This window comes from Panthera tigris, chromosome D2 (genome assembly GCF_018350195.1).
Source record: "Panthera tigris isolate Pti1 chromosome D2, P.tigris_Pti1_mat1.1, whole genome shotgun sequence".
NCBI lineage: Eukaryota > Metazoa > Chordata > Mammalia > Carnivora > Felidae > Panthera > Panthera tigris.
Window position 1 is genome coordinate 9,526,695 of NC_056670.1, and position 25,651 is coordinate 9,552,345.

Consider the following 25,651-nt stretch of genomic DNA (forward strand, 5'->3'; position numbering starts at 1 on the left):
GCCCAATGCAGGGCTTGAACTCATGAACTGTGAAATCATGACACGAGCTGAAATCATGAGTTGGACGCTTAACTGACTGAGCCACGTAGGCACCCCAAAGAATGAAATTTTTAGTCATTAAAAACCTTCCAAACTTTTCAGGGTGCCTGGGTGGCTCAGTCGGTTAAGTGTCCGACATTGGCTAAGGTCATGATCTCACAGCTTGTGGGTTCAAGCCCTGCGTCAGTTTCTGTGCTGACAGCTCAGAGCCTGGAGCCTGCTTCGGATTCTGTGTGTCCCTCTCTCTCTGCCCTTCCCCCTCTCCTGCTCTGTGTGTCTGTCTCTCAAAAATAAATCAACATTAAAAATTTTTTTTTCAACTTTGAAAAGGAAAAACAAATATGTTACAATTGGTTATCTGCTCTCAAATAGTTCTAACAAATTTCATGACCCGATTGCTTATTTTCATCATTGTATCCACTTGTCTAGGGTTGAAAATTTGTGCTATTTTTCCAAACTGTCTTTAGTCAAGAAGGAAACCTATGGAATTCAAAATTAGTAAGTCCTGTCGACTTCAAAATATAAAATTAGGAATATTTTAAACAGATGTCTTCAGATAGTTCAAAGTAACTTCTGACCCCAAAATATATTCTAAAGAGATATACATATACATGCAAATTATGAAAAAAAATCAAAAATTAAAATGGAATTTTTTAATCTGTACACTGGCTTAAAACCTAGAATTTATGAAGAGTGACTGGGATAATAACCAATTAACCTATAATTTATTTTAACTTATAATTTATTGCTCATTAGGAGGTTAACCTTCTGTCAGCTTCTGTGGCAATATTCTGAAAAAAGGAGTATGGAGGAATCTCTTTTTCTTTTCTTTAGAGAACTAAATGGAACAAACTTAAAGTTTACCCAGGAGCCCAGACTACTTGTTCTAAAATATACCAGACTATATTCTTTATTCTATCTTGAAGTCTATGAATTTCACATCTTAAAATTTTCTCCATTCACACCTTTTTTTTCTTTTGAAAACAGCATGTGTGAGCAACACATACTCCCAGCCTAAATTGTTTTCTTCTCATCTTAGAAAAATGATGAAAAGTTCACATGTACCTCTTTTCCCCAAATTCAGAAACAGATGGTAGGGTGATTGTAAAACCACCTAGTCAGTTTGTTATTAGGTAGCCGCTGATACTGCACAATTCTGTTTTCGCAGACCTTTCTTTTTATTGTACAAACGAACCCCTGGATCCTCACAATAGTTTACCCTTTTGTTCCATACTTTTGCTCCATGAATTCCAAAGCAATTCCTGCAATTTCCTTCTTACTGGCTCTCCTTCCTTCTTACTGGCTCTCCTTCCTTCAGCCTTATCGACAATGGCATGACCCAGCACCTTGTCTTCCCCAACTACACAACTTCGTATCTAAAGAGAGAGTTGGGGCGCCTGGGTGGCTCAGTCGGTTAAGCGTCCAACTCTTGATATTGACTCAGGTCATGATCTCACAGTTTACGGGACTGAGCCCCGTGTTGGGCTCTGTGCTGACAGCATGGAGGCTGTTTGGGATTCTCTCTCTCCCTCTCCTTCTGCTGCTCTCTGTCTCTCAAAATAAGTAAACATTAAAGAGAAAGGAAGGAATGAAGGAAGGAGGAAGGAAGGAAGGAAGGAAGGAAGGAAGGAAGGAAGGGAGGAAAAAAAGAAAGAAAGAAATGAAAAAAGAGTGAGTTTAAAGCAGCTTACTAGCCAGCAGCAATCTGGGCTCCCAAACCATATCCATGGGAGAGGAGGAAGGTTACATATAAACCCTTCGAGAAAGTCTCCTCACCTTCCAACACTGGAATGAGTGTGAAATGTGAGGGCATATTCCTTGCTCAGTTTTACACACTTCTTTCATTTACGCTTTTCCCCTCCATTGTCTTGACTTATAAACCAGAAGCCCACGAAATCATTTTCTGAAAAGAAGGAAAATATTAATTGGCAGCAAAAGAAGAACACAAAGTTAACAACTGCTTCTGATACCTCATAGTCATTAGTATTGATGGATATATTTTCACCAGAAAGAAGATATAAATATATTTCATTCTGGTTCCTATTCTCGAGGCTTTATCACTCAAACAGTCAGATCCCATAGAATGTGAAGGAAATGCCCATATGAGGCTCTACTGGTCACCTCAGAGAACAACAATAGTGTTCTACAGAGAACACCTCTCTTTCGTGGAAGGGGAAATTCTTTTATTTTACTACATAGGCCAATAGTTAGTTTCTGCACTGACAACATCTTGTCATTTTTTTAATATAATCTAAACTTTAGGGGAAAATGAATGACACAGTCAGATAAAAATGAGTCCACAAAACTAAATTATCATTTAACAAAAACCAACCCATGATCATTGAAGACCGATGTTCAAATGAAGAATGGTCTTTATGATTTTATTTCCTTCAGGTAGATTTTGAGATTCAGATCAACTGTGGTTTCCCCACAATATTTAATTCTGTTCCTGAAGAGCCTTCTAGAACTCTCAACAACTTGAATTATCAGAGAAGCTGAGCACAGTGGCAGAATCACTAATACACGTTCCTATTTGAAAAGTCTGCTCTTCTCCCCTTAAATGTTTACCGTTTGGAAAATCCATACCAAACACGGAAACTGAGTAATTCCATCTGTCATCTTTTATAGCCACAATGCATTATTTACATAAGATCACTAAATTAGTGTCCAAGTTGCAAAGAGATCATATTGAGAGCAGTAGATGATCCTACTTAGATGAATAAAATAACCTCTTATTGTAACATTATTATGAGTAACTTAAAAAAAATTTTATGTTTTTATTTTTATTTGTGAGAGACAGATACAGAGTGTGAGTGGGGAAGGGGAAGAGAGAAAGTGAGACACAGAATCTGAAGCAGGCTTCAGGCTCTGAGCTGTCAGCACAGAGCCTGACATGGGACTCAGACTCACAGACTGTAAGATCATGACCTGCACCAAAGTCGGACACTTAACTGCCTAAGCCACCTAGGCACCTCAATAAGTTTCATTTTTTAGTCCGGAGATTGCAAATACCTTTAACCAAAACCACAGTCATACCTGGACTGGACAAGTTATTTAGCGTATGTGTGGTTTATTATGCTCACCTATTAATCAGACAGGATACCTACCTTGCAGTATTGTTTTAAGGGCAAATGAGATATTACAAAGGAAATACTTAGCACTGTTCTAACACAGAGCAAGAACCCAGCATTTTTTGGGTAAATATTAGTGTTTATATTATTGACAGTGAATCATTCTGTATGACAGGGTCAAGCTTGGGGCGCCTGGGTGGCTTAGTCAGTTAAGCGTCCGACTTTGGCTCAGGTCATGATCTCACTGTCTGTGAGTTCGAGCCCTGTGTCAGGCTCTGTGCTGACAGCTCAGAGCCTGGAGCCTGCTTCAGATTCTGTGTCTTCCTATCTCTCTCTGCGCCTCCCCACTCGCTCTCTGTCTCTTTCTCTCAAAAATAAATAAACATTAAAAAAAAAAAAAGGGGTCAAGCTGGTTTCCTACAACTCACCACCACCACCAGTATTTCCACTACTAGCCATATGTTCCATAAAGGCAGGAGCTCCCAAGAAACTGATCATAAAATAAAATGCATGTTCAGTTTCTACTCTATATATTGAATCAATCCTCCTTGATCTCAGCTGAATTGAATTTAGGAAAATATATGAAATTAAGTGTACTATCTATGCTAGTCCATTTTTCTGAAATGGATGTTATCTGCTCTGAACTATTTTGTTCTGTTCCAGCTGTTTTACTACCTGCTTTGGAGCAAACATAAGGTAGAGGCTGATGTTTGTTGAATGTCACATAGCACAGGCAACTTGGAAAGTGTGTTCCAAATAACATCAAACTGTTGGAAACACTTGCCTGAGGTAGATGCAACCTAAGTGAGTATTAAAAATTACCTAGGTTTGTTAAAATCGAAGTAAGGAAGGGATGAACCCCTTTAAAAAAAAGGTAAGCCACAGGGGCGCCTGGATGGCTCAGTCGGTTGGGCGTCCGACTTCAGCTCAGGTCATGATCTCACAATCCGTGAGTTTGAGCCCCGTGTCGGGCTCTGTGCTGACAGCTCAGAGCCTGGAGCCCTCTTTGGATTCTGTGTCTTCCTCTCTCTCTGACCCTCCCCTGCTCATGCTCTGTCTCTCTCTGTCTCAAAAATAAATAAAGGTTAAAAAAAAAAAGGTAAGCCACTTGTGTGATTCATCGTAGAATTATTCTTTTGATTGACGTCAAAAACAAGTATTCAGCTGTCACAAAGCATGTGTGTTCAGTATAAAATTAATTGTGAATAGAAAAGAAACCAAGGATTAGATGAAACAAAGAGCATAGTAGTGAAACAAAACAAAACAAAACATAGCAGTGATGAGGTGAGCCAGTGCCCTACCACCCACTCAAACACATTTGGATTTTCAGCTACAGAGACACAGCAAACTCCGGGATTGCTCACAAAATTACCACAAATGACGAGGTCCTAGGTTCAAATTCTTTTTGAACTTCAGGGAGAACATTCTCAGGGAGAACCTGAGACAAGACAAGAACCCTCGTTTCTTGTCACCAAACACTCCCCACCTTGGGTCTGCATTATTCTGGTATCATTCATATGATTTAAAACCACCCAAGTAAACATTTGCAATGGAAATAAGAACAACAGAAAACAAGCTGATGTCTACTTCTTTAGTTTAAAAAAGTGTGTGTCTATGTGTCTTGTGTATTCTCTATACCCCCAAACCACTCTAACTGCACAGTAACATCTAAATCCACTTATTTTTGAGTCCTTCCCTTTATTAAAAAAATTGTTTTTGATGTTTATTTATTTTTCGAGAGAGAGACAGAGTGCAACTTGGGGAGGGGCAGAGAGAGACGGAGACACAGAATCCGAAGCAAGCTCCAGGCTCCAGGCTCTGAGCTGTCCACACAGAGCCCAACGCAGGGACTTGAACCCACAAAGCCGCGAGATCATGACCTGAACCGAAGTCAGATGCTTAACCGACTGAGCCACCTAGGCACCCTGAGTCCTTCCCTTTAATTAATTAACTAAATAACCTGTGCAAGTGAGTTCTGTGTTTCAACACAGCCATTCATGCTTTTATGTTCTACAGTTTCATTCAAATTAATATTGAAGTAGTTGACTGACGTTCACAAAAAATATAGAAGACTATTAAAAGTCATGATGGTTTAATTTCAATTTGGATTACGGTTCAGTTCTAACCCTCCCAGGAAATGGGCCTTTCTTTTGAGGGTCAAAGTACAAGCGAGGTCTGGACAGCAGCGGTCAGCCAGCAACCCTCAGCCAGACTCTCCTCCATGAGGCATCTGCTCTGATTTATCCATGAAAGAAGTCTGCAGTACCATTAATAGTAATTGTAATAATTATGGCTACATAATCATTCTGCAAGACTCTTAACTTATTCTACAATAATCTCTTACTCTACTCACATCATGTCATAGAGACGGTGATGAGACTGGTAAGATAATAATAGAAAAATAACAACAAAACAGTAGATACAGCAGTGATAATAACACTGTTTTTTGGGGCACGTACCACGTGCAAGTTCTACTTAAGGGCTTATACATATACTCAGTTTAATCTTCCTGATAACCAGAAGAGGCAAGGAATAGTAATTATCCTTCTCACACTACAGATGGTAAAATTGAGGAACTCTGAAGAAAAGGGGTAATTCAGGGAAGAGTAGAGTGAAGGAATATCTTAAGAGTGCAGATATATGGCAGGTCTAGAGAGCAAACAGTTCTGGAACGCTCCTAATAAATGAAAGAGGACAGGAAGGAAGGAAGGAAGGAAGGAAGGAAGGAAGGAGGAAAGAAGGAAGAAAGGAAGGGAGAAAGGGAGGAAGGGAGGGGGAAGGAAGGAAGGAAGGAAGGAAGGAAGGAAGGAAGGAAGGGAGAAAGGAAGGGATAAGGGAGGAAGGAAGGGAGAAAGGGAGGAAGGGAGGGGGAAGGAAGGAAGGAAGAAGAAGAAGGAAGGAAGAAAGAAAGAAAGAAAGAAAGAAAGAAAGAAAGAAAGAAAGAAAGAAAGAAAAAGAAAGAAAGGGAGGGAGAGAGAAAGGGAGAACATGAGACAAGTATTACTTCCTAGAAAATAAAAAAAAATACAAAAAGAGAAAATATCATAAGAAGTTCACTAAATGGTTCAGTAGTAACATTTATATAGTCAAAACATGTTAACATTGAATATTCCTATAACCAAAATTTTAATGTGATTTTCTCAGTATAAGGATGGAGGTTTTCTATAGTAAGAAGTAAATTCTAAAAGCCAGAAAGTAAGGGGTGCCTGGGTGGCTGGCTAGGTTGAGTGGCCAACTTTGGCTCAGGTCACAATCTCGTGGTCTGTGAGTTCAATCCCTGCATCGGGCTCTGTGCTGACAGCTTGGAGCCTGGAGCCTGCTTTGGATTCTGTGTCTCCCTCTCTCTCTGCCCCTCCCCCAATTCATGCTCACTCTCTCTCTGTCTCTCAAAAATAAACATTAAAAAGTTATTGAAAAAACTAAAAGCCAAAAAGTAAGACACATCAGTCAAAGCATGGTATTTACAAATATGAAAGTAAATAAGAGGGGGAAAAAACAGCCTAAAGAGTTAAAAATGCTCACCTGTCAAGACTGGGAAGCTGGGAGGCCTGGGGCGCTGAGGGCTGCTATAATTTTCTCACAGCCTTGGGAACCATGGGACTTTGTGAAGGACTGAGGTATTACAAAAGCTTCAAAACTCTTTGATGACACAGGAATGCAACAACTGTGTAAATCGTGTAAGAAAACAAAACAGAGTGGCCCTATCTAGGCTTCCCTTTATCTCAAGTGTACTTGGGTGGTGAGAACAGGCAGATTTGCCAGGCAGAACAAAGCAAATTTAAGGACACCCACAGCAGTGGAGCTGGAGAAAAGCAGTAAGAAGCTGGAAAATAAATAAAATTGTGCTTGGATTTTCTTATTGTGCCTCAGAAGAACACACTGACCTTCTCCACTGCTCAAAAACCCAGTATTAAGGGGCCAGAGTGTAGTAGAGGTTTACTGGAAATCCTTTTTTAGGGACAGCAGATGCGTCCACTCTAGCACGAGTCCTGAGGGATCAGAGGATTCCAGCAGAGAGATGGTGGGGAAGGGATCCTGCGTGCTTCCATGAGAGAATCACGTCAACGGTACAGAACTTTTCTGGGGAACGGCAAAGGAGACTAAAAGCACCATGAAGTGTGAGGGGCCATGGAACCACTTCTGCCTTGATACTGTCCTGGTAAATGATCAAAGTATGTAAGGGCATACCCAGCCTTTAAAATGGGTTCTTAGAGGGAAAAAAAAAAAAAGTTTTAGAGATTGCAATGGTTTCCAAATCTCTGAATGGCCACATTTTACAAACAGCTACACAGTGAATGCATGGTATTAAATTTTCATGGGTTACAGAGATTAGGACCAAAAAAAAGTCCGAATAAGAAACACTTAATTAAAAGAAGGTTAAGAGGGAAAATAATGGTGGGAGAGCTTCAGAATGGAAATTGGTAACAATTGAGAAGGACCTTATAATTCTGGGAGCATGACAGCATTTTGTGGTTAAAAACATTTTTAAGGTTGGGATGCCTGGGTGGCTCAGTTGGTTAAGTGCCTGACTCTGGATTTGAGCTCTGGTCCTAATCTCACGGTTTGTGAGTTTGAGCCCCACATCAGGCTCGAACTGACAATGTGGAGCCCGCTTGGGATTCTCTCTCTTTCTCGCTCTGCCCCTCTCTCACACTGGCACTCTCTGTCTCAAAAATAAGAATAAAATAAAAACTTTAAAAAAACTATTAAAAAACAGCAACAACAAAACATTTTAAGGTTAATATCAGCCATCTGATACCATACAGCAAAATGTTCTTTAAAAGGTTAGAGCAGCAGATGCCCTCAAATGAAAATTGCTTTAGTATCTACATCACTGATTTTGTTTTAACAAAAGATATTCTCTGTTCAGTGAATCTCTTTTTTTTATTTTTTTTAACCTTTATTTTTGAGACAGAGAGAGACACAGCATGAACAGGGGAGGGTCAGAGAGAGAGGGAGACACAGAATCTGAAACAGGCTCCAGGCTCTGAGCTGTCAGCACAGAGCCCGACGCGGGGCTCAAACCCGCGGACCGTGAGATCATGACCTGAGCCGAAGTCGGACGCCCAACTGACTGAGCCACCCAGGTGCCCCTCAGTGAATCTCTTGCTACCAATTCCAAGCATCTCACTGTCCTTTTAGCGATCAAGAGGTCAAGCTTGTGACAACCTCACATTCTATTGGACAATAGCTTCCATGTGATTCCAGTAAAATATTTTCCTAACTTCCAAATACCTGTTTTGAAACCATGCCTGTACAAGCATCGTTTCCCACTTTGATTCAGAGCCCAGACAAAAGTTCTCACCTACACATATGGTTTCAAGACCTGAGAGATGGGAGAGATTCAGCCCCAACCGAGTTCTGGGTGCTGCTAAGATGGTTCACACAGTCGAGTGTGTGTGCGTTTTGATCTGCAGGTTCCAGAGAAACAGCGTCTCCAGGGAATGCCTCCTATCCCACCATCATCAGAGCAAAATTTACCATATTAGGAATGTCAATCTCACGGTGATGCCCACGGATCAGCACCCTTCAAGCCAGATTACTTATTATAATATTTATATTATATTTATTATACTCTTATTACATTTTTTTAAAGCTACTTTTCTGCTAATCTTTTTTTTTTTAACGTTTATTTATTCTTGAGACAGAGAGAGACAGAGCATGAACGGGGAGGGTCAGAGAGAGGGAGACACAGAATCCGAAACAGGCTCCAGGCTCTGAGCTGTCCGCACAGAGCCTGACGCAGGGCTCGAACTCGCGGACCGCGAGATCATGACCTGAGCCGAAGTCGGCCGCCCAACCGACTGAGCCACCCAGGCGCCCCTTAAAGCTACTTTTCAATAGCAAGAACAATTAGTTGATTCACTGAAGCTTGAAGCTCCTCTTGAGGGCAAGACCCTGTCTTTTTTCGGCATCACTGTATCCCTGACGTGGAACAGCATTCTGGCATGGGCAGTTGCTCAAAAAAAAAAAATCTGATGAATGAAAAAATAGAATACATTATTTTCAAGTATGTTTGGCAATATGTCAAGACCTAGATTTTGCTGTGAAAAACCTAACAGAGTATGATACTTGGTTATTTTTAAGAGCCTCAGAATCACCAAACTGCTAGAAAGCATATTAGCCAAGTAATGTAGAAAATTAAGTATCTTGTGGTACTTTGGGCCAACACACTCGTGATTATGTCACTTTTTGCACAGTGACACATAGTAGGTACTCACTGGTGACTTCCTAATTACGCCACAGAATCAAACTCAGAAAAGTCCTTCGACTTCCCCTTCCATTTTATAACCCAAAGAATTTCTTGACTTCCTTTTTAGTGCATATGCTTATAATTAAGTGAGCACTTATTTAATACATTTTATTTATTTATTTATTTATTTATTGTGAGCACAATAAAATTTTAAAAAATTAGAAGGTAGCAAGTTGCTTCTCTCTTATGTAATTCTAAGGGGAAAATAGGGGAAATAACATTATTAGAAACAAGGCTAGCCATAATCAGGTAAATCTGAGTGAATGTGCTAGTTTATTTCATTGTTCTGCACATCTATAATTCTATACTTCACTGTAAATGATGCTATGAGTGATGATTTTAATATGAATGTACAAAAGAAAGGGCCATGGCTGAATGGACAATACGGGGTAAGTTTATCAGTGTTTATGTGACAAGAAATGCAAAAGTGGCACTGAGTATTCTCTTAGTCGGTTAGTGTTTGTTAAGAGCCTATGGTGGGCCAGGCAGTGTTCTAGGAACTGGAGATTTAGCAGTTTAAAAAAAATTAAATTCTTGGTCTCAGCTCATATTATGTGGATTATAAACAGGCAATAAATGAAAAAATAAATACACATGATGTCAGGTGGTGATAAATACTATGAAGAGACGAGAGATTGAGGAGACAGTGAATAGTGGAAGAGAATTCATACTATTTCAGATGAGGTGGTCACAAAATGCTGGCCTGATCAAGTGACATTTGAGAAAAACCTAAAGTAGGTGCAGAAGCATGCTGTACAGATTTCCAGAAAGAGTGTTCCAAATGGAATAGCAGGTGCAAAGACTCTGAGATGGAATGTTTCTGACACAGACAAAAAATAGCAAAGAGTTTCCACATGTAAGGTAAGTTTTGCCTAATTAGTGTACCTTGCATGTCTGCCTATTTAAACCTCACCAGTTCTTTAAAGTATTTCTCAAGTGAAATTCCTTTAACTAAGAAGTTCCTGGAACCCCTCCAAAAAGATTTGGCTTCCCCACCCTTTAAATCCCAAGAACAACTTGGCTCAGATAATTCTATTTCACCAATTAACACTTTTATAGGTTATAAACACATATCTAAGGGCAAGACTTTGCTGCACATTTTTCCCTTCTGAACCTCACTGCCTTAAAACAATTATTTCCAAGCTGCTCTGGAGGTCAAAAACAGCATCTACAGTTGGTATTGGCTTTCTAAAATTGTAAGGAGTCAGTGGGCACCACTTTATAGCTTGGTCTGGTTTCGGCTTGGAAAACACACAAGATGGCGCCTTCAGTCTTCTAAACGACACACCGAATGTCATGCTTTGGTTAGTTATTTCTTCTTCTTTTTTTTTAATATTTATTTATTTTTGAGAGAGAGGGAGAGAGAGACAGAGAGAGACAGAGAAGGAGAGAGAGGGATGGGCAGAGAGAGAATCCCAAGCAGGCTCTGGGCACAGAGAGCTCATGACATGAGCCAAAATCAAGAGTCAGACACTTAACCGACTGAGCCACCCAGGAGCCCCTGCTTAGTTATTTCTGTGCTAAAAAGAAGATACATTGGTGGGATCTTCATTAGCAGGATCTGGGCCAGCTTTCTACTCTGTAATGGTAATGTTAATCTTGGTTTACACATATGAGTTGCCTGATATAACTTCTGTTTATATTTGATTTTTTTTGGATTCCTATAACCAATGGCAGATAAAATTAATTAGTCAGGCTTAAGGTTTCTAGTATCTTTGTTTCTTCTGTCACCCCCCCCCCAACACACACACAAATGAAACCTTTGTTTCTCACACATTTGGAATAGTAGTCTACTCCCTACAGCTACTAAATGTGTTCATCTAGGTTTCAACTTGCAAAGTCTATTTTAATTTTTTTCATATGTAAGAAACACTGGTCAAGGTATGTTAGGGAATTTCTATTCTAGCTAATATCTTATATTTCATATATTTATTATATCATAACTTAGATATTATAAGGTTATTATAAGATATTAGAGATAATGTCTTATATCATAATTCCAGCAATACACGTGACTTTCAACATAGGTTTCAAAAATGGGCTGTCCTGTGTTTGGAAAGAAAGAGCAGATAGCCACATTAAAAACTAAATCCCAACAAAACAAAACAACAAACTAAATGCCAGAGAGTAAAGAATGACCATAGTTAAAGCATGAAATCTATGGAATATAACAGCAACTCCTCCCTCTCCCTCACATGGAACTAACAACATTTCCCCATATCAAGTGACTCATTTTGAACCTCATTTTAATTTTTCAAGACTTGACCCATTCATTGGACACAAATGCTGATGTCTGCCATCTAGTGGCAAAAATCAGAATCGGCAGCCTAATTTTTCTAGAAAACAGTCTATATATATGCATATATACATGCATATATATACACATAGATTTTTTTGAGAAAAATCCAATCTAAGCTCTAAGCTTAAAAGATAGAGGAAAAGTCAAACCTAGGAAGGTCACACATCTAAGTGACCATGCTACTGTAATACCCATATCTGTCTGACTTTGACATCAAGTTAAGGAAGGCCTGTGTAAAACCCCTTGGGATCCTATGGATCCTATGGATTTTCACAAAAACAGAAATTTCATGAAACTTCTAGATCTTATGTCTAGATCCTATGGATTTTCACAAAAACAGAAGTTTCATGAAAGCAGCATCTTATCCTGTTTATTTCTCTCTTTATCTCTGGCACCTAGAACAGGGCCTGAAACAATTTAGGAACGTGATAAATTTAATGAGCTAGTGAATGGCAGTAGAGGAACTGGAAACAGATCAGAACAGAGTGATTGATAATTTTGTTTAATTGTCTTAGAAATTAATATAATACTTTAAATTTGTGAAGTACTATGAAATGTATTACATACGCTTTTTAAAACTTATTTATTTCTAGATGATCTAGACGGAATGACCTTTAATCAATGAGCAAAATGAATCTATGCTTATTCTATGAATATTTACAATAATTGAATTATTAGGCACATAGGTAGCAGTTCTAGACTATACCGTCTCACTTTCCTGACATTATCTTCTTCATATCAATAATGCATATGATATACTTTCTCAGAAAGGTAATCCTTAAATATAGTATTAAATACATGCAAATATATGGTCTGCGTATAATAGCTCCATAATATAAATCAAGAAACAAAGAAAAAAAATTGTCAAGGACTTCCTGTATTCGAGATCAGAACTTCTGTTTTAATACCACCTATAAACACATATCCGTACTTTTTAAATACAACAATATATTTAGATACAGTGGAGGACATTTGATGGAAACAGTTTCATCTTATTTCTACACCTGAGATCTCAGTCCTTGCTCGATTGTGTTTAAATTCCAGTGGAAAAGAGCACTCCACCCTTCCTCACAGCCTGAGAAACACCCTAAATTGAATATGACTCATCTTACCAGAGAGAACAGCCTAAGATAATGCACCCCTTGCCAACCAGGCTACTCACAATCTACACAGAAAAAAAAAAAAAAGGAAAGAAAGAAAATGTTTCTTTCTCAATTTCTTTCTATGTCTGTCTCCCTCCTGTTCGCTGTTAATCCTCACTAGTGGGTCTTAAAATTGAGCAAGCGTAAGTATCCTTCAAGGTATTTATTTGAAATGCAGACTGACAGAACCTGATTCGGCTGGTCTGGTTTCAATCCCCAAGAATGCATTTTTAACAGCCACCCCCAGAGAATTCTGGGGCACTCAATCCTGGGCTATGTATGGCTTTAGAAACATCACCATTTCTAAACCTGTCCGGTGGTTACAAGAATCCCCATGAGAAGCTGCTACTTAGGAAGCTCGACCAATAATGACTACTTCAAAAGTACAATCAGCATTGGCCAGTGAGAGGAGCCACATCTGGAGGTGGTTCTCTGAAAGGATTATACCTCTCAAAATGTTAGGGTCACCCGCGTAACCATTATATCTACACAGACAACCCCCCAAGCAAGTGACACTCTGGGTCTGGCCTGGGATAATTCTATTATGTTCTGTATGATACTCATCAAGAACTGGTTACTGTTTATAAACATGTCAGCTATTTTGTCATTATTAAGATGCACTGAAAACTGGTAAACCTGAGATTTAATTCAAGCCCCCCCCCTTCCCGCCCCGCAAGGGGAAAGGTGAGAGGGAATTCACTCAACAACAAGTACATAACGAGAGTCTATCATGTGCCAAGCACTGTTTTTGGCCCATGGGAGACGCTGGCGAGGAAAACATAACATAAAAATCTCTGCCCATACAGGGACAGATTTCGAGAGCTTCTCGTTTGGACTTTACAGCGTGAAGTCCTAGGCATTGAAAAATAAATAATGGTGGGTCCTGATGAGACACAGAAAATCTAAAGGAAAAGACAGTTATTCACGTAACTTATTCTAGCGCAAACATATGTGGCAAATGTGATAGCGGGCATGGGACTAATACACTAAAGGGGCATGGGGACTGAAAAGGTGACTTTTGTCTGGGGAGGCAGGCCTCTAGCATCTGTGGGTCTGCTAACAGTCAGAGCAGGAGTAGAATGTCAGGAAGCATGGGGGGGGGGTCTCTACAGACACCCGGAGGGAGGAGAATGGGGGCCAGTGAGAGGGTTCCCCAGCAGGCTGACATGGATCTAAGAGCCGCAGCAGAGGGAGGCAAGGAAGACCGTATGGACAGTTGCATAGAGCCAAATGTGAATGACTTTGACCTCGTTACAGAATAGGGAAAAGCCAAAGCAGAATGAAAGCAGGGAGCCACGTTCGAGGCCATGGGCACTGTGGGGGGGAGATGGGAAAGGCAGTGGGAAGGGGAGGGAAGGAATGGATGAGACAGCTCAAGAAAATCTGTTAGGATGTGGAGACTGCATGTGCAGAGTGAGGGTATAAAGGAAATACAGTGGCAAAAGGTCTGAGATCCTAGGGGGACTGATGCAATCAGCTAATATAGGAAAACCAGGCAGAATGGTATATTTCGGAGAAAGGTGATGGGTTCCAATGTCCAAACAGGGCATGAGAGGTGCCCGGTGGATATCCTTTGTGGAAATGTTCAGCAGAGTGCCAGAAATGGATGTCCCACACTCAAGGGAACGGACCTGGGTCTGCTGTCACCAAAGCCCTAAGTGCAGCTGAGATCTCCAGGGGCGAGAACACACACAGACAGCAGGTGGGATGACTCTTCCCTGGAAGAACCGAGAAACCCTGATGTGCAGCCCAAAGACCCAGGCTTGTTAAGTTTGTGTCCTTGGGTGAATCACTCAAAGTCTTGGGACCTTATTTTCCTCAAATAGAAGAGATATGATCTAGAAGTGTTCTTCATACGATTTCACAAACTCAGACCACAGCAGCCTCACACATGTCTAAGCATCAGCCCCTTATTGTCTGGCATTCTGCTTTTAGGTTTTTTCTTCATGAGACATAGCCAGCTTCAATGATAACTGTAGGTTCCCCCTACATACTCCACCTGACCCACTACCCAGGCAAAACGAACTTCCAGAATTCTACCGCAAAACTGATTTTTCAAAAATTGACAAATAACGGTCACAGTAACAAACATTCGTCGTTTGGAGCTGTCTCTCCAAAATCCTTAGAGGAATTTTGATTTTGACTTCTATAGGAATTTTCTTTTCAATCAATGTCTTACATTGTGCATTCATTTATTGGCATTCTAAAACATAGCTTGTATGACTTTGTGGGTTTTTTTTTTTGCCCTTCCTCTCTCTAAATTGCACTTTTGTTAAATATACAACATGATTTTATTAAATCTTTGTTAAAGAATTTCTGGGGGAAAAAGATTTTCTGGGCTTTTTTACTCCAAGATTACATTCATTCATGAAACAAAAACTAATATACATTATATGTGTGTCTTCAATAAATATATCCACATTCAGATTTCAACATGAATCATCCGCTTTCCACAGATCTAAAGTATGTGAAAGATTAGGGGCACCTGGGTGGCTCAGTCAGCTAAGCGTCTGACTTCAGTTCAGGTCATGATGTCATGGTTGGTGAGATCTAGCCCAGCGTCACATCACGCTCTCTGCTGTCAGCCAGGAGCCCGCTTCAGATCCTCTGTCTCCGTCTCTCTCTACCCCTCCCCTACCTGCACGCACGTTCCCTCTGTCTCTCAAAAACTAAAAAATAAACTTAAAAAAAACTATTAAAATATAAAGCATGTGACAGTTTAAATTTCAATATGAAATTCAACTATCTGAAAGTACAGGGCATCAAACCTGAGTGGTCACTACATCACCACCAGTCTACGGTCCAACATCAGCCTGAAGGGACGTGAACAGCTTGTGCCCTCTGGGGCAGTATTATGTCTTACTCTCGTAAATCCTAAGTGTCTAATCCTGGGGGCAGAGAAAGTGCTGAATAAAGACATGCTTAACTGATCAGAATTTCAAAGCAAACATATTTCTATACCACTGGGCCATCTTAAGTGGATTGATTTTTATGCAGCAAAATCAGTAGATCTTTTAGAATACATTGCAGATTTAAAAAAAAAACAGGGAGAGGTAGATTTACATTTAAAGTCAGGTCACAAAAATCTATTATTATCTCAGTTTTGTATAAGATAAACGTGAGGGTGTATATAGAAAAATCTCAAAGGATTGGGGCGCCTGGCTGCTCAATCAGTAGAGCACATGACTCTCGATCTCGGGGTCATGAGTTCAAGCCCCACGTTGGGTGCAGAGCTTGCTTTAAAAAAAGTATTAAAGGATTTTGCATCAAATTGTTAACCATGGTTTTTTAGGGGATATTAGGTCACGGTGAACTTTTTGGTTTTACTTTTGACGTCATATACATTGTTGTAATGCTTGATTTTTAGTGTAATCCCTATTACTTACATAATGAGAAAGCAACAAATACAGTATATTTACACAGTTTATAGGTTGATGAGTATACTGAGCATTCGGAGGAAGACTCCACGCAGGGTACTTTAGGGCAATAAAGGACAAATGAGACACAGTGTCCTCAAAGGACTTCACACTCCAGTATCTGAAATAATTTACACACACACACACACACACACACACACACACATGCACGCACGAGTAAATGTGACCGGTGATGACACTGAATGTCTGATAAAGTACTAAAAGATGAATTCATGGTAAGAAATGTCAGTTCAAGCAATCCTTGACAAACTGCTAAAATCCGAGCCCATGAGGATATGGAAGAAAGGGCATTTTGTGCAGCACTGAGAACACATGAAAGTCAGGGAAATGGCAGAGCGTATACACAACAGCAAGTGCCAAGGGTACCGTGAGAGGCGACCTTGAGACTTGGGATTGAATTTAAAATGTAAATCCAAGCTATGGAACAAGTGGAATGCTAGTTGAATGCTGATAGAATACATTTAATTGTCATTCAATGATAATAGAAGGGGATGTCAAAGAAGTTTTGTGAGGATAGGAGAAAACAACGATCAGATTGGGTCTTCAATAAAAGTGATCTGTATAAAATGGATGAGAAGAGGGCACAGTCATCTGGGAGGCCCAGAGACTGGATGAACGAGGTGACTCGAATCAGCATTCGCATCACCTGGGCTAGTTAGAACTGCAGATTCTCAGGCCCCAGCCCAGACCTCCCGAATCAGTCTGCCTTCTACCAAGATCCCTATGTGATCTGAATGCACAATAAAGTTGGAAAAGCAATAAATCAAGGTGCTGGTGATAGGGAAGAAAAGAAGCCAAGAGGTTTGAGCTATTACTTGGTTGAATTATTACAATTTGGCATCTGACTAAATGTGGGAGGCAATGGAAGGGAATAAATCAAGATTACTCAGACATTTTGAGTTGTACGATGGCCATGCTATTTATAGAAATAGGAAACCGAAGAGGAGCAGGATGAGGAGGAAACAGATGAAGGCTGTGCTGTCCGGCAAACTCATGGAAACACTCCTTCCAGAAGCCAAGCTGGGCGTGGAGACCATGAATGGGTGTGCTCCACACTGGAGGCATTGGAAGCCATGAAAACAAGTGCAGTTACCAAGGGAGGAGGGGGCGAGGAAGGCATGGGGGTCAACAGAAGAGAAATTCTTGGAGAGTCTCACTCCGCTCAGGAGATGGGGTAGGGAAGCTGGGAGAAGGCAGAGGAACCACAAGAGAGAGAGAGCCAGGGAAATACGATGCTTTGAAAATAAAGAGAGGTACAGGTGTTGCTAAGAGACTAAAGGGGACACCTGGGGAAGGGCTACTTGTTTTATGACTAAGAGGTCAGGGGTGACTTTTGGTAGTGGTTTTACTCCTGGTGAGGAGGGAAGCTAGAGAGCAAAAGGTTAGGGTCGGAGGGTAGTGAAATTGGGGGTGGAGGGAGGTGGCACTGAGCACGAATGAAAAGATTAAGAACGAAAATGAAAATTCTGAAGGGGCGTAAGAGACCAGGTTGAATGAACTTTAAACTGTTGAACTTTAAAGATTTGCTTATGGAAAAAAGATGAGAAGTATTCTCATCATAATTCTCAGAATTATTAGGAGGGCAAACAGTAAGAATTAGATTTTTGGCTCAACGTAAGGAGAATCTGCTCAGGGCTGTCTGAAAATGGAAAAGGCCACCTTGTATACATTCATTTCTCAGAGCTCACAGATCGCACAATTCAACAGCGAATCACAAAGTAGAATGTGGTTCATCACTGACATCTGTAGCTGGTTGAATGGTGTCCTCTCAAAATATATGTCCACATCCTAATTTCCGAAACCTGTAAATACTACTTTATGTGGTAAAAGGTATGATAACATTAAGGCTTTCAGAAGGAGAAGCTTATCCTGGATTTTCTGGGTGGGTCCTAAATGCAATCACATGTATCCCTGTAAGACAGGAACACAGAGGAGGAGGCACACAGAAAAAGAGGTGGTGACATGACCACAGAGGCAGAGACTAGAGGCAGTCACAAGTCAAGGAATGTAGACAGCCATCAGAGGCTGTGGGTGACGAGGAAGGATTCTCCCCTGGAGGCTTTGGAAGGACTGTGCACCTGCCCACACTTTGATTTCAGACTTCTGCTCTCCAGAATTATGAGAGGAGACATTTATTTTGTTTTACGCCATAGTAAATCAATATGACACCTGACATCACCTTCCAACTCTTAGATTTCTGGAGCTGCTCTCAACACATGCAGATCATAAACTCTTGGAAGGCACAGCCCTGGACTCACCCTCTTGTGAATCCAAAGAAGGATGTCTGTGGTACCCGGCACATCAGATAACACTGAACACTGTCAGGGAGAATTACCACAGAGATGTACACCCACATGTGTAAGCGGAACACAGAGATGGATACACAGACTCACAGAGAGATAATAGACAGATGACTGATAGATATAGATAGATAGATAGACAGACAGACGGATAGACAAAGCAACAGGGAAGGAGAAAGGCAGATGGATAGACTCATCCTACTCAAGCAAGTAAATTAAAATTTATTTATACTCTCATGAAGTCAACTTCATAAATACTACCTGGGTTATCCTCGAATGCCACATTTACTATTCAAGATAGAGGGTACAACCAGAATTTGGAGGAAGGACACGAGGCTTATAGTTGCTTAGACAAGTTTTCTTACTATTACATGAACTAAAGGGTTTTAAATAATTTATCACAAGGAAAACAGAATGATAGCTGCATTCAAGGAAAGTTGAGAGAGGTTGGCTGAGGATTTGGGGGTGAGGAGGGAAGAAAGGAGGACTTCATAGGAAGGGATACTGTGGCAATTCCAGTTTTCCCAAATGTCTCCCTTCTGACAAGGTAATGCACACGGCACAGGTCATTATCACGTGAGGAGTCACAGGCAAACTAGACAGGAGGATCTCTGCATCCATTTCATGTATGAGAACTTCTTTTCAATGCAGATGATTTGAGGGATTTGCACATGAGAGAAGTTGTGCTTTTAGACTATGTTGAACTGAAAAAATTGAAAATAACAAAAAAATCACTGTGTTCAACACTTCTCAATGAATACACATATATATAAATAGATAGATACACAGACACATAGAACCCAGTAATATTTGAAATTTATGTGGATTCTTGGATTCTGCAAAATACAACTGGATTGGGCCCCACGGGAGGTTAAGAGCCGGCAAGATGAAACTCCAAATGGCCATGGGCAAGAAGTGGTTCTTAGTTGAGTAGTAACGGGGTCTCTCTCCAGACTTGGTTCCATGGGCAAGTCCAGAGCAAATATCACTACTCTAAAGTGAGAAGTTGAAAAAAAATGGACAAAGGCTGTCCATAGGTCCCTCTCCCTAAAGCTTACTGGCAGGATATTTTGGTGTGAATCTAATTCCATGGCCATAGCTACCTGTGATAAATTAAAAGGCCTCAGCAGAAGAACACCTCACAACCATAAACGCATGGTCCTTCACAGCCTGCTGGCGGTATTTTACTTTGGCTTGATCCTACCTGAATTTTATCTGCACAGCAGTAGTGGGAGGATATCCTGCCTGACCCAGGATGTCTACACTAGCTCTACTTCCTGCAGTAGAGGTGACTGAAGGTAGAATATGTCAGGGCTCAGCTGGTGTGCCAGATTTCAAGGGAACACTGGGGACAGGAAATAAGCTAGGGCTAGGCCAGAACAAATGACCTAATGAAGAATTAATTCTGTAGTGGATAGTCAGCAACTCAAATTACAGTGGCCAGGAGGAGTGTGGAGAACTGAGATTTGATCCTGCCAACAATGACACACAAGGAGAATTTATTTGTCAGGTTGGAACTTGGCAGCACGACTCTTCAGGCAGAAAGGATACACTGTCAGGAGGGTGACTGTGCCTTAGGCCTAGGGGTTTGTCCACTTTAGGGTTGCATCAGAGACTAAGAAGAGAAAGAATGCAGTCTTGCTCCTGGAGAAAAGTTCTTGGCAAGGGTGAGGCTAACTGCCAAGGTCACAGCTAAAGCCCTTCCAGGCAACCCTGTGGGACTAAAACTGCAAACATGAGAAAAGCCTAGCCTTGGAAAATATGACAAGAGTAAGAGAAACTGAGGCTAGCTTGGCATGGGAAACACTAGAGCTCACTAGGGTTAGGGCCAGTGAACCTCACACTCCCTTCTCTGCAGTGCACTGGTTGAAGAGTCCAGAAGCCCAGTCTCCCAGTGTCACACAATGCAGGGCCGGGGAAGGCAAGAGCTCAAAGCCCATAGGCATCAGCCAGCTACTGTCTGTCTAATCGTATTCCCCCATTTCCCCCCCATCGTTGTTTCTCCTCAAAGTGTTCACATTCTAGCTGGCTTCAGGATGAACTGGCACAGTTGGTGAGAAGAAGATGGCAGGAGCTCAAATATTCCTTCTGTTGGCCTGCCATCACCACCGGCGGATCCCGGGGCTCTGTCGATGTGGGGAGCTACAGCCTCGGCAGAGAGAAGTCAAAGAAGGTGCATGCCAGCCAGAGGACTTAGCCTTCAGGAGTGCATGAGCAGGACGTTTCAACAGGTGGGAGAGCAGAAGTGCCAGCCGGAAGGGGAGAGCCTGCCAGAGGCCAGGGAGTCTACAAGCCGCCAAAACTTCCGGACAGAAGGGAACGCAAGTGCAGCCAGCTACTTAGCCAGAGGGGAACCTGTACTCTGGCTCTCCGGGCTCCACATCAAATAATATTAAGGGTCCAAACCGTGCGCCACATTTAATAGTGCTTTAGAGATTGTTCGAAAAGCACTTCCACAAAAGTCATGGCTATGGATGGCCAAAAGCATTCTGCAACGTAGACAGGAAGACTTCTATCCCCTCCACTTGCACATGGGGAAAGAATTGCTGGGGGAGGGCACCCCATTTCCACTGTACGGCCCATTGTGATTCAATATTTCCAATAGCTTCACTGCAACAAAACTGTCTTCATTTCCTTATTTGATGACAGTGCTAATGCAGGTCTAAGTCGCCCAGGATATGCACTTTTTAGGGAACGGGGAAATCTAATGGAGCACATGGGATGTGGGATTACAACCAAAAGGGGATGCCTTTTGCACCTGCACAGCCTTTCTGTGGCGTGCTGGTGGAGAGACAAGGGCCATAACTACTGATTTAGGATTCAGAGTCTTTAATTTGATCTGAACAAGAACCCCTTCCTTAATGTTGAAGATGGAGTCTTGTCAGACATGAGAAATTAACTTCCAATTTGACAGGTTTTGCCTCTTGTCAAATTCATTAGGTGATCTGTTCACCTTTCTCCCCTAAAGTCAAAACTTTCCACCGAGGCTACAATTCTATCCCCCAGTTCTGTTCATACCGGCAACTAGGACAGGGATTCCACTGGACTAAATGAGATTGATAGGTTAAAAAAAAAAATCCAGTGGACCATTTCATGGCCATGTAGGGAAGCACTGCCATCAAAAATTAAGCATAAGGCACATTTTATTATGCTGATTTTTTTTTTTAAAATAACCGTGGTGGAAGCATTTGCTTAATTTTTTTTTATTGGAGCCATACAGGTCTTTTTGATATTCTCCCGTACAAAAAATGTATTTTTCAATTCACAAACATATTGCATAAAGTAAAACATTTCCAGTTACTCACTGATGCTTCAGAACCACAATGTGAGGATAATGCTATGGGTCATAATATATTATGACATAAAAGTAGGTTCCCTCAGTGAATGACAGGTGCATCTCTCAGCATACCCACCAGAGACTCTGTCTTCATATGATTCACCATTCATTCATCTCATGTCTGAAGTGCCACTAGACCACAGCTGTTCTCAATATAAACTTCCCTGCATTGCAAAGACCCAGTTCCTTAATAGCTACACTGACAATGTCCAGGCCATTTAGGAGTAGGCAAGTAATTCTTCCAATGCTAACAACTCTATTAGGCAAGAACAGTACGTGGGCTCAGGAAATGCTAGAGGAAATTTTAGGTACAAATATGAACAAAATTATTACTTTAGAATTTGCAAATACACAAGGGAATGTTGCTTTTAATTATATCACGGAAATTTCCTTCTATTCAGTGGACTGGTGGGGATGTAAGAAATTTTATATTATTGTGAATTTCATATATCCCCCCCACCCCCACCGCCAAGCTCATTTTCAACAGGTTGCCCTCAATTAAAGCTGAAACACAATTAAAAGAAGTTCACGCTTTTACACACTGTAGCTTAAACAACACACTCTTTCTGTAAGGAAGTAAATCATTTGTCTTTATAAGGAGAAGAAAACGGGTGCATCCTAAAAAAACCCAGTATGCCTAAATAATCTTCAGAAATTGGTAATACTTTTGATGTGATATTTCCCTTTTTTCCCAAAAAGAAAAATGTACAATTCATACATTTCACTAAACTTTAATAGGAAGTTTCCTAAATAAGTTTAAATGTAGGGTTTAATGCAAAACTACTCTTATAACACAATCTTTCTCTATATGTTGACCAATTCCACACACGTTTTCCCTTTTCCCGAATTACACTTTCCTCTTACAATAATTTCCCATGCAGTAGATATATACATTGTCAAAGATTCTTTTCAAAATCTTTTTCTCTTTTCCTTTTTAAAATATTAAGTCTATTTGCATAAATATTTGTTATTATTTTTAAAAAATGGCATTTCAGTAGTACTATTTTCATTTTGGAAGTCAATGTTATTAGCAAACCCACCCCCCCCAGCCTATAGAAACAGTCTAAATCAGACCTGCAATGTAATTAATTTTAAGTCAGCAATTTAAGCTAAAGGTATATTTCCATATGGAAACCCATTTAAAAATAACATGCTTTCTAATGCAACAATAGCTAATTATACATTAAGCTAATTGAGACAAGCTATGTAAACAAAATCTCAAATAGGCTATTCAAGGATAGGAGCGTATGATCTAAACCACAATTCTGTGGCATGTTGAATGCACACAGAAAAGGCAGGCATGTTCTATATACTGTTCGCAATACCAGCTCCCATAACAAGAGGGTGCACCCAACGCCATATCTATCCCACCACGTTTGGAACAGAAAGACCTCAGTTTTTTTTTTTTTTTTAATTAATACGTGACTACCACAATCTTGTCTATATGCTGGTATTTGTCCTAGGTTCACCTCTCCCCTTTCTTAAGTGTATATTCTTAGGCAGGGTCTCTTTCTTAAGTAAATACAGGGGCATTGTTTTAAACACAGGAAATAGTGCTGAATGTTTCATGCAATTTAATGATCTCACAATATAAAATTATTTGGGACCGCAGAATCAACAAATACATTTTTTTTTGGAAAAAAAATTATTTTTCAAATAGTAACACAGAAAGACCCAAAATGGGGGATCAGGCTATCTGTTTTGTTGGGACTCAGAGGCCAAGAGAGGCATGAAAAGGTCTGTGCAAAACATACAGTGAAATAACCAGTGTCTTTAACAACACAAACGCTTGGATACATACATTTACCTCCTAAGAAGAGCCATCCCGTTCAACATCGCAACACAGCCAGCCTGAGGACAGCATATCCTTACAGCCATCGGACAGGTTCAAATAACACTTGCAGACACATGAATGTTTGCATTCTTGTAATCTGTCCATATGGGTGCAATTCCCAAACCCCTGCTTCCTCTCCCACTTCCAACCTGCGTGCTAGGAGAGTCGCACACATGCACACGCAAGCCGAACAGGATCACAATTCCAACACGCACAGCGCGAAAAAGACAAGTGCATTTTGCTGCACGAGTCAACTGTGCCCCCACCCCGCCCCCCACACCACCACGGTTTAAAAACACGCAGAAATTAACCCAGCTGTAAGGAGGCTGTTCTGGGGGAGGGTTCCAGAGAGAAGATCCGGTGCGGTCTAACGGCCACGGCTCCGCGAGTGTAGACTCTCTCTGGGTCAGTAAAGATGCGCACCGGGGCTACCCACCTTCGCCCAGGTGTTACACTAAGTGCCAAATTTGCCTCTTCGCCCCCTGAAATGCAATCCGAACAAGCCACCCTATTTCGAGGTTGGCGGGTGTCTGCTTTAGCTTTCCTAAAAGCGGTAGGAAATCATCTGAGGGAAGCCACACACGCACATCACAAAGGCGCGCGCGCACAAGCACACACCAAGCCGAGTAGCTCCTCTTGTCCGGACTCTTGGTGCCTCAAATCCGGCATTTGGGGGAGAGAGGATGCAAGGCTCGAGGAGAGCCCAGTGGTGCGACCCCGCTCTCTCCCGGCCACCGCTCCTGTTACTCCCGTCATTTTCCCGGCACTTGCGGTGACCCCAGCATTCCCACCCTGGGTCCCAGGCTCCAACTCCGCACAATATCGCGCTCTCTCTAGGTTCAAGTTTCCATCACCCACCCCCCTACTCCCCAAATCGACAGACCAGCTCTCTCCAGCGTCCCCAATACCCTGTTTGCATTCCCCAAAGCAAAGACATTTCCTACCCGGGCCGAAAACTTTTTCCTCCCTTGGCAACGCGATCAGGCAAGAAACCAGGTCAGCCGCTACCTCCACCCGCTTCGCCCAGCGCCCCGGTGGCGAGCACCGTCTTTTACCTGGCCGCTGCGCTCCAGGTGACCGTCCCACGCCGGCCGCCCGCGCCTCCTCGACTCACGGGGGTCGCCGGGTCCCCTGTCCTTTAGTCGCCTCCTGCTCGGCGCTCCGGGAGCGAGTGTCCTAGGACCGCACGCCCATGCCCGGAGCCGCCCTTCGGTTCATCGCGCGTCTTTGCAGAAGCGAGGCTGCCGCCGGCGATCTCACCAGCAGCGCGGGGATCCGGAGGCACCGACTTGCCCCGCGGTGTGCGCTCCCGGGTCCGAGAGCGCTCCGCCCGCGGGCAGCTGCGGCCGCGTCACATGCCGCCTCCAGGCAGCGGCCCGGCACCTGCCCAAGCGGCAGCGCTCTTGGCTCGGCACCGCCGCCCCCGCGCCTCGGGCGCCCGGCACGCTCCGGCCCTCTCTGTTCGCGTCTTTTTTTTCTCCCCCCTCTCTCTCTCCCTCCTCACTTTTCCCCCTCCTTCTTTCCTTCTCCTCCTTTATCTTGTATTCTGTCTTTCCAAAAGCAGACACAAGGCGCTCCAAGTGGAAGGAGGGTCTCTCCCTCCTCACGAACTCTTTCTCTGCCTGGTGGTGGCGGTCGTGGCTACTGCTCGCCGCTCCTCCTTCTCTTCCTCCCGCGCTCCTCCTCCTCCTCCTCCTTCCCCCAGGACGGCGAGCACGGGTGTAATGCACAAGCTGCCTGCCACAGACCCAAACCTGCCCGGCTTCTGAGCATGCCCAGTGGCTTTGCTGGCGCGCGCTCAGCTCCCGCGTGCGGGCTCCACGGGCTTTCTGCGCCTGGGGGCGGGGGAGACCGGCGGCGGCGGGAGAGCCCCGCCGCCTCCGGGCTGGGCTCGCTCTGTCCACGCGTGTCCCCAACTCGGGCCCCCGGTGCTTCAAGG

General features: G+C 42.3%; 1 protein-coding gene across 1 annotated transcript in view; it reads right to left on the reverse strand.

The window, feature by feature from the left end:
* CHRM3 (cholinergic receptor muscarinic 3) overlaps nt 1–25,416 on the reverse strand; it is a 519,334-nt gene extending 493,918 nt beyond the window's left edge. The window contains exon 1 of the mRNA XM_042959802.1: nt 24,768–25,416. The gene's annotated coding sequence lies outside the window, so the exon portion shown is untranslated. The remainder of the gene's footprint in view (nt 1–24,767) is intronic.
* Nucleotides 25,417–25,651: the final 235 nt, after the last annotated feature.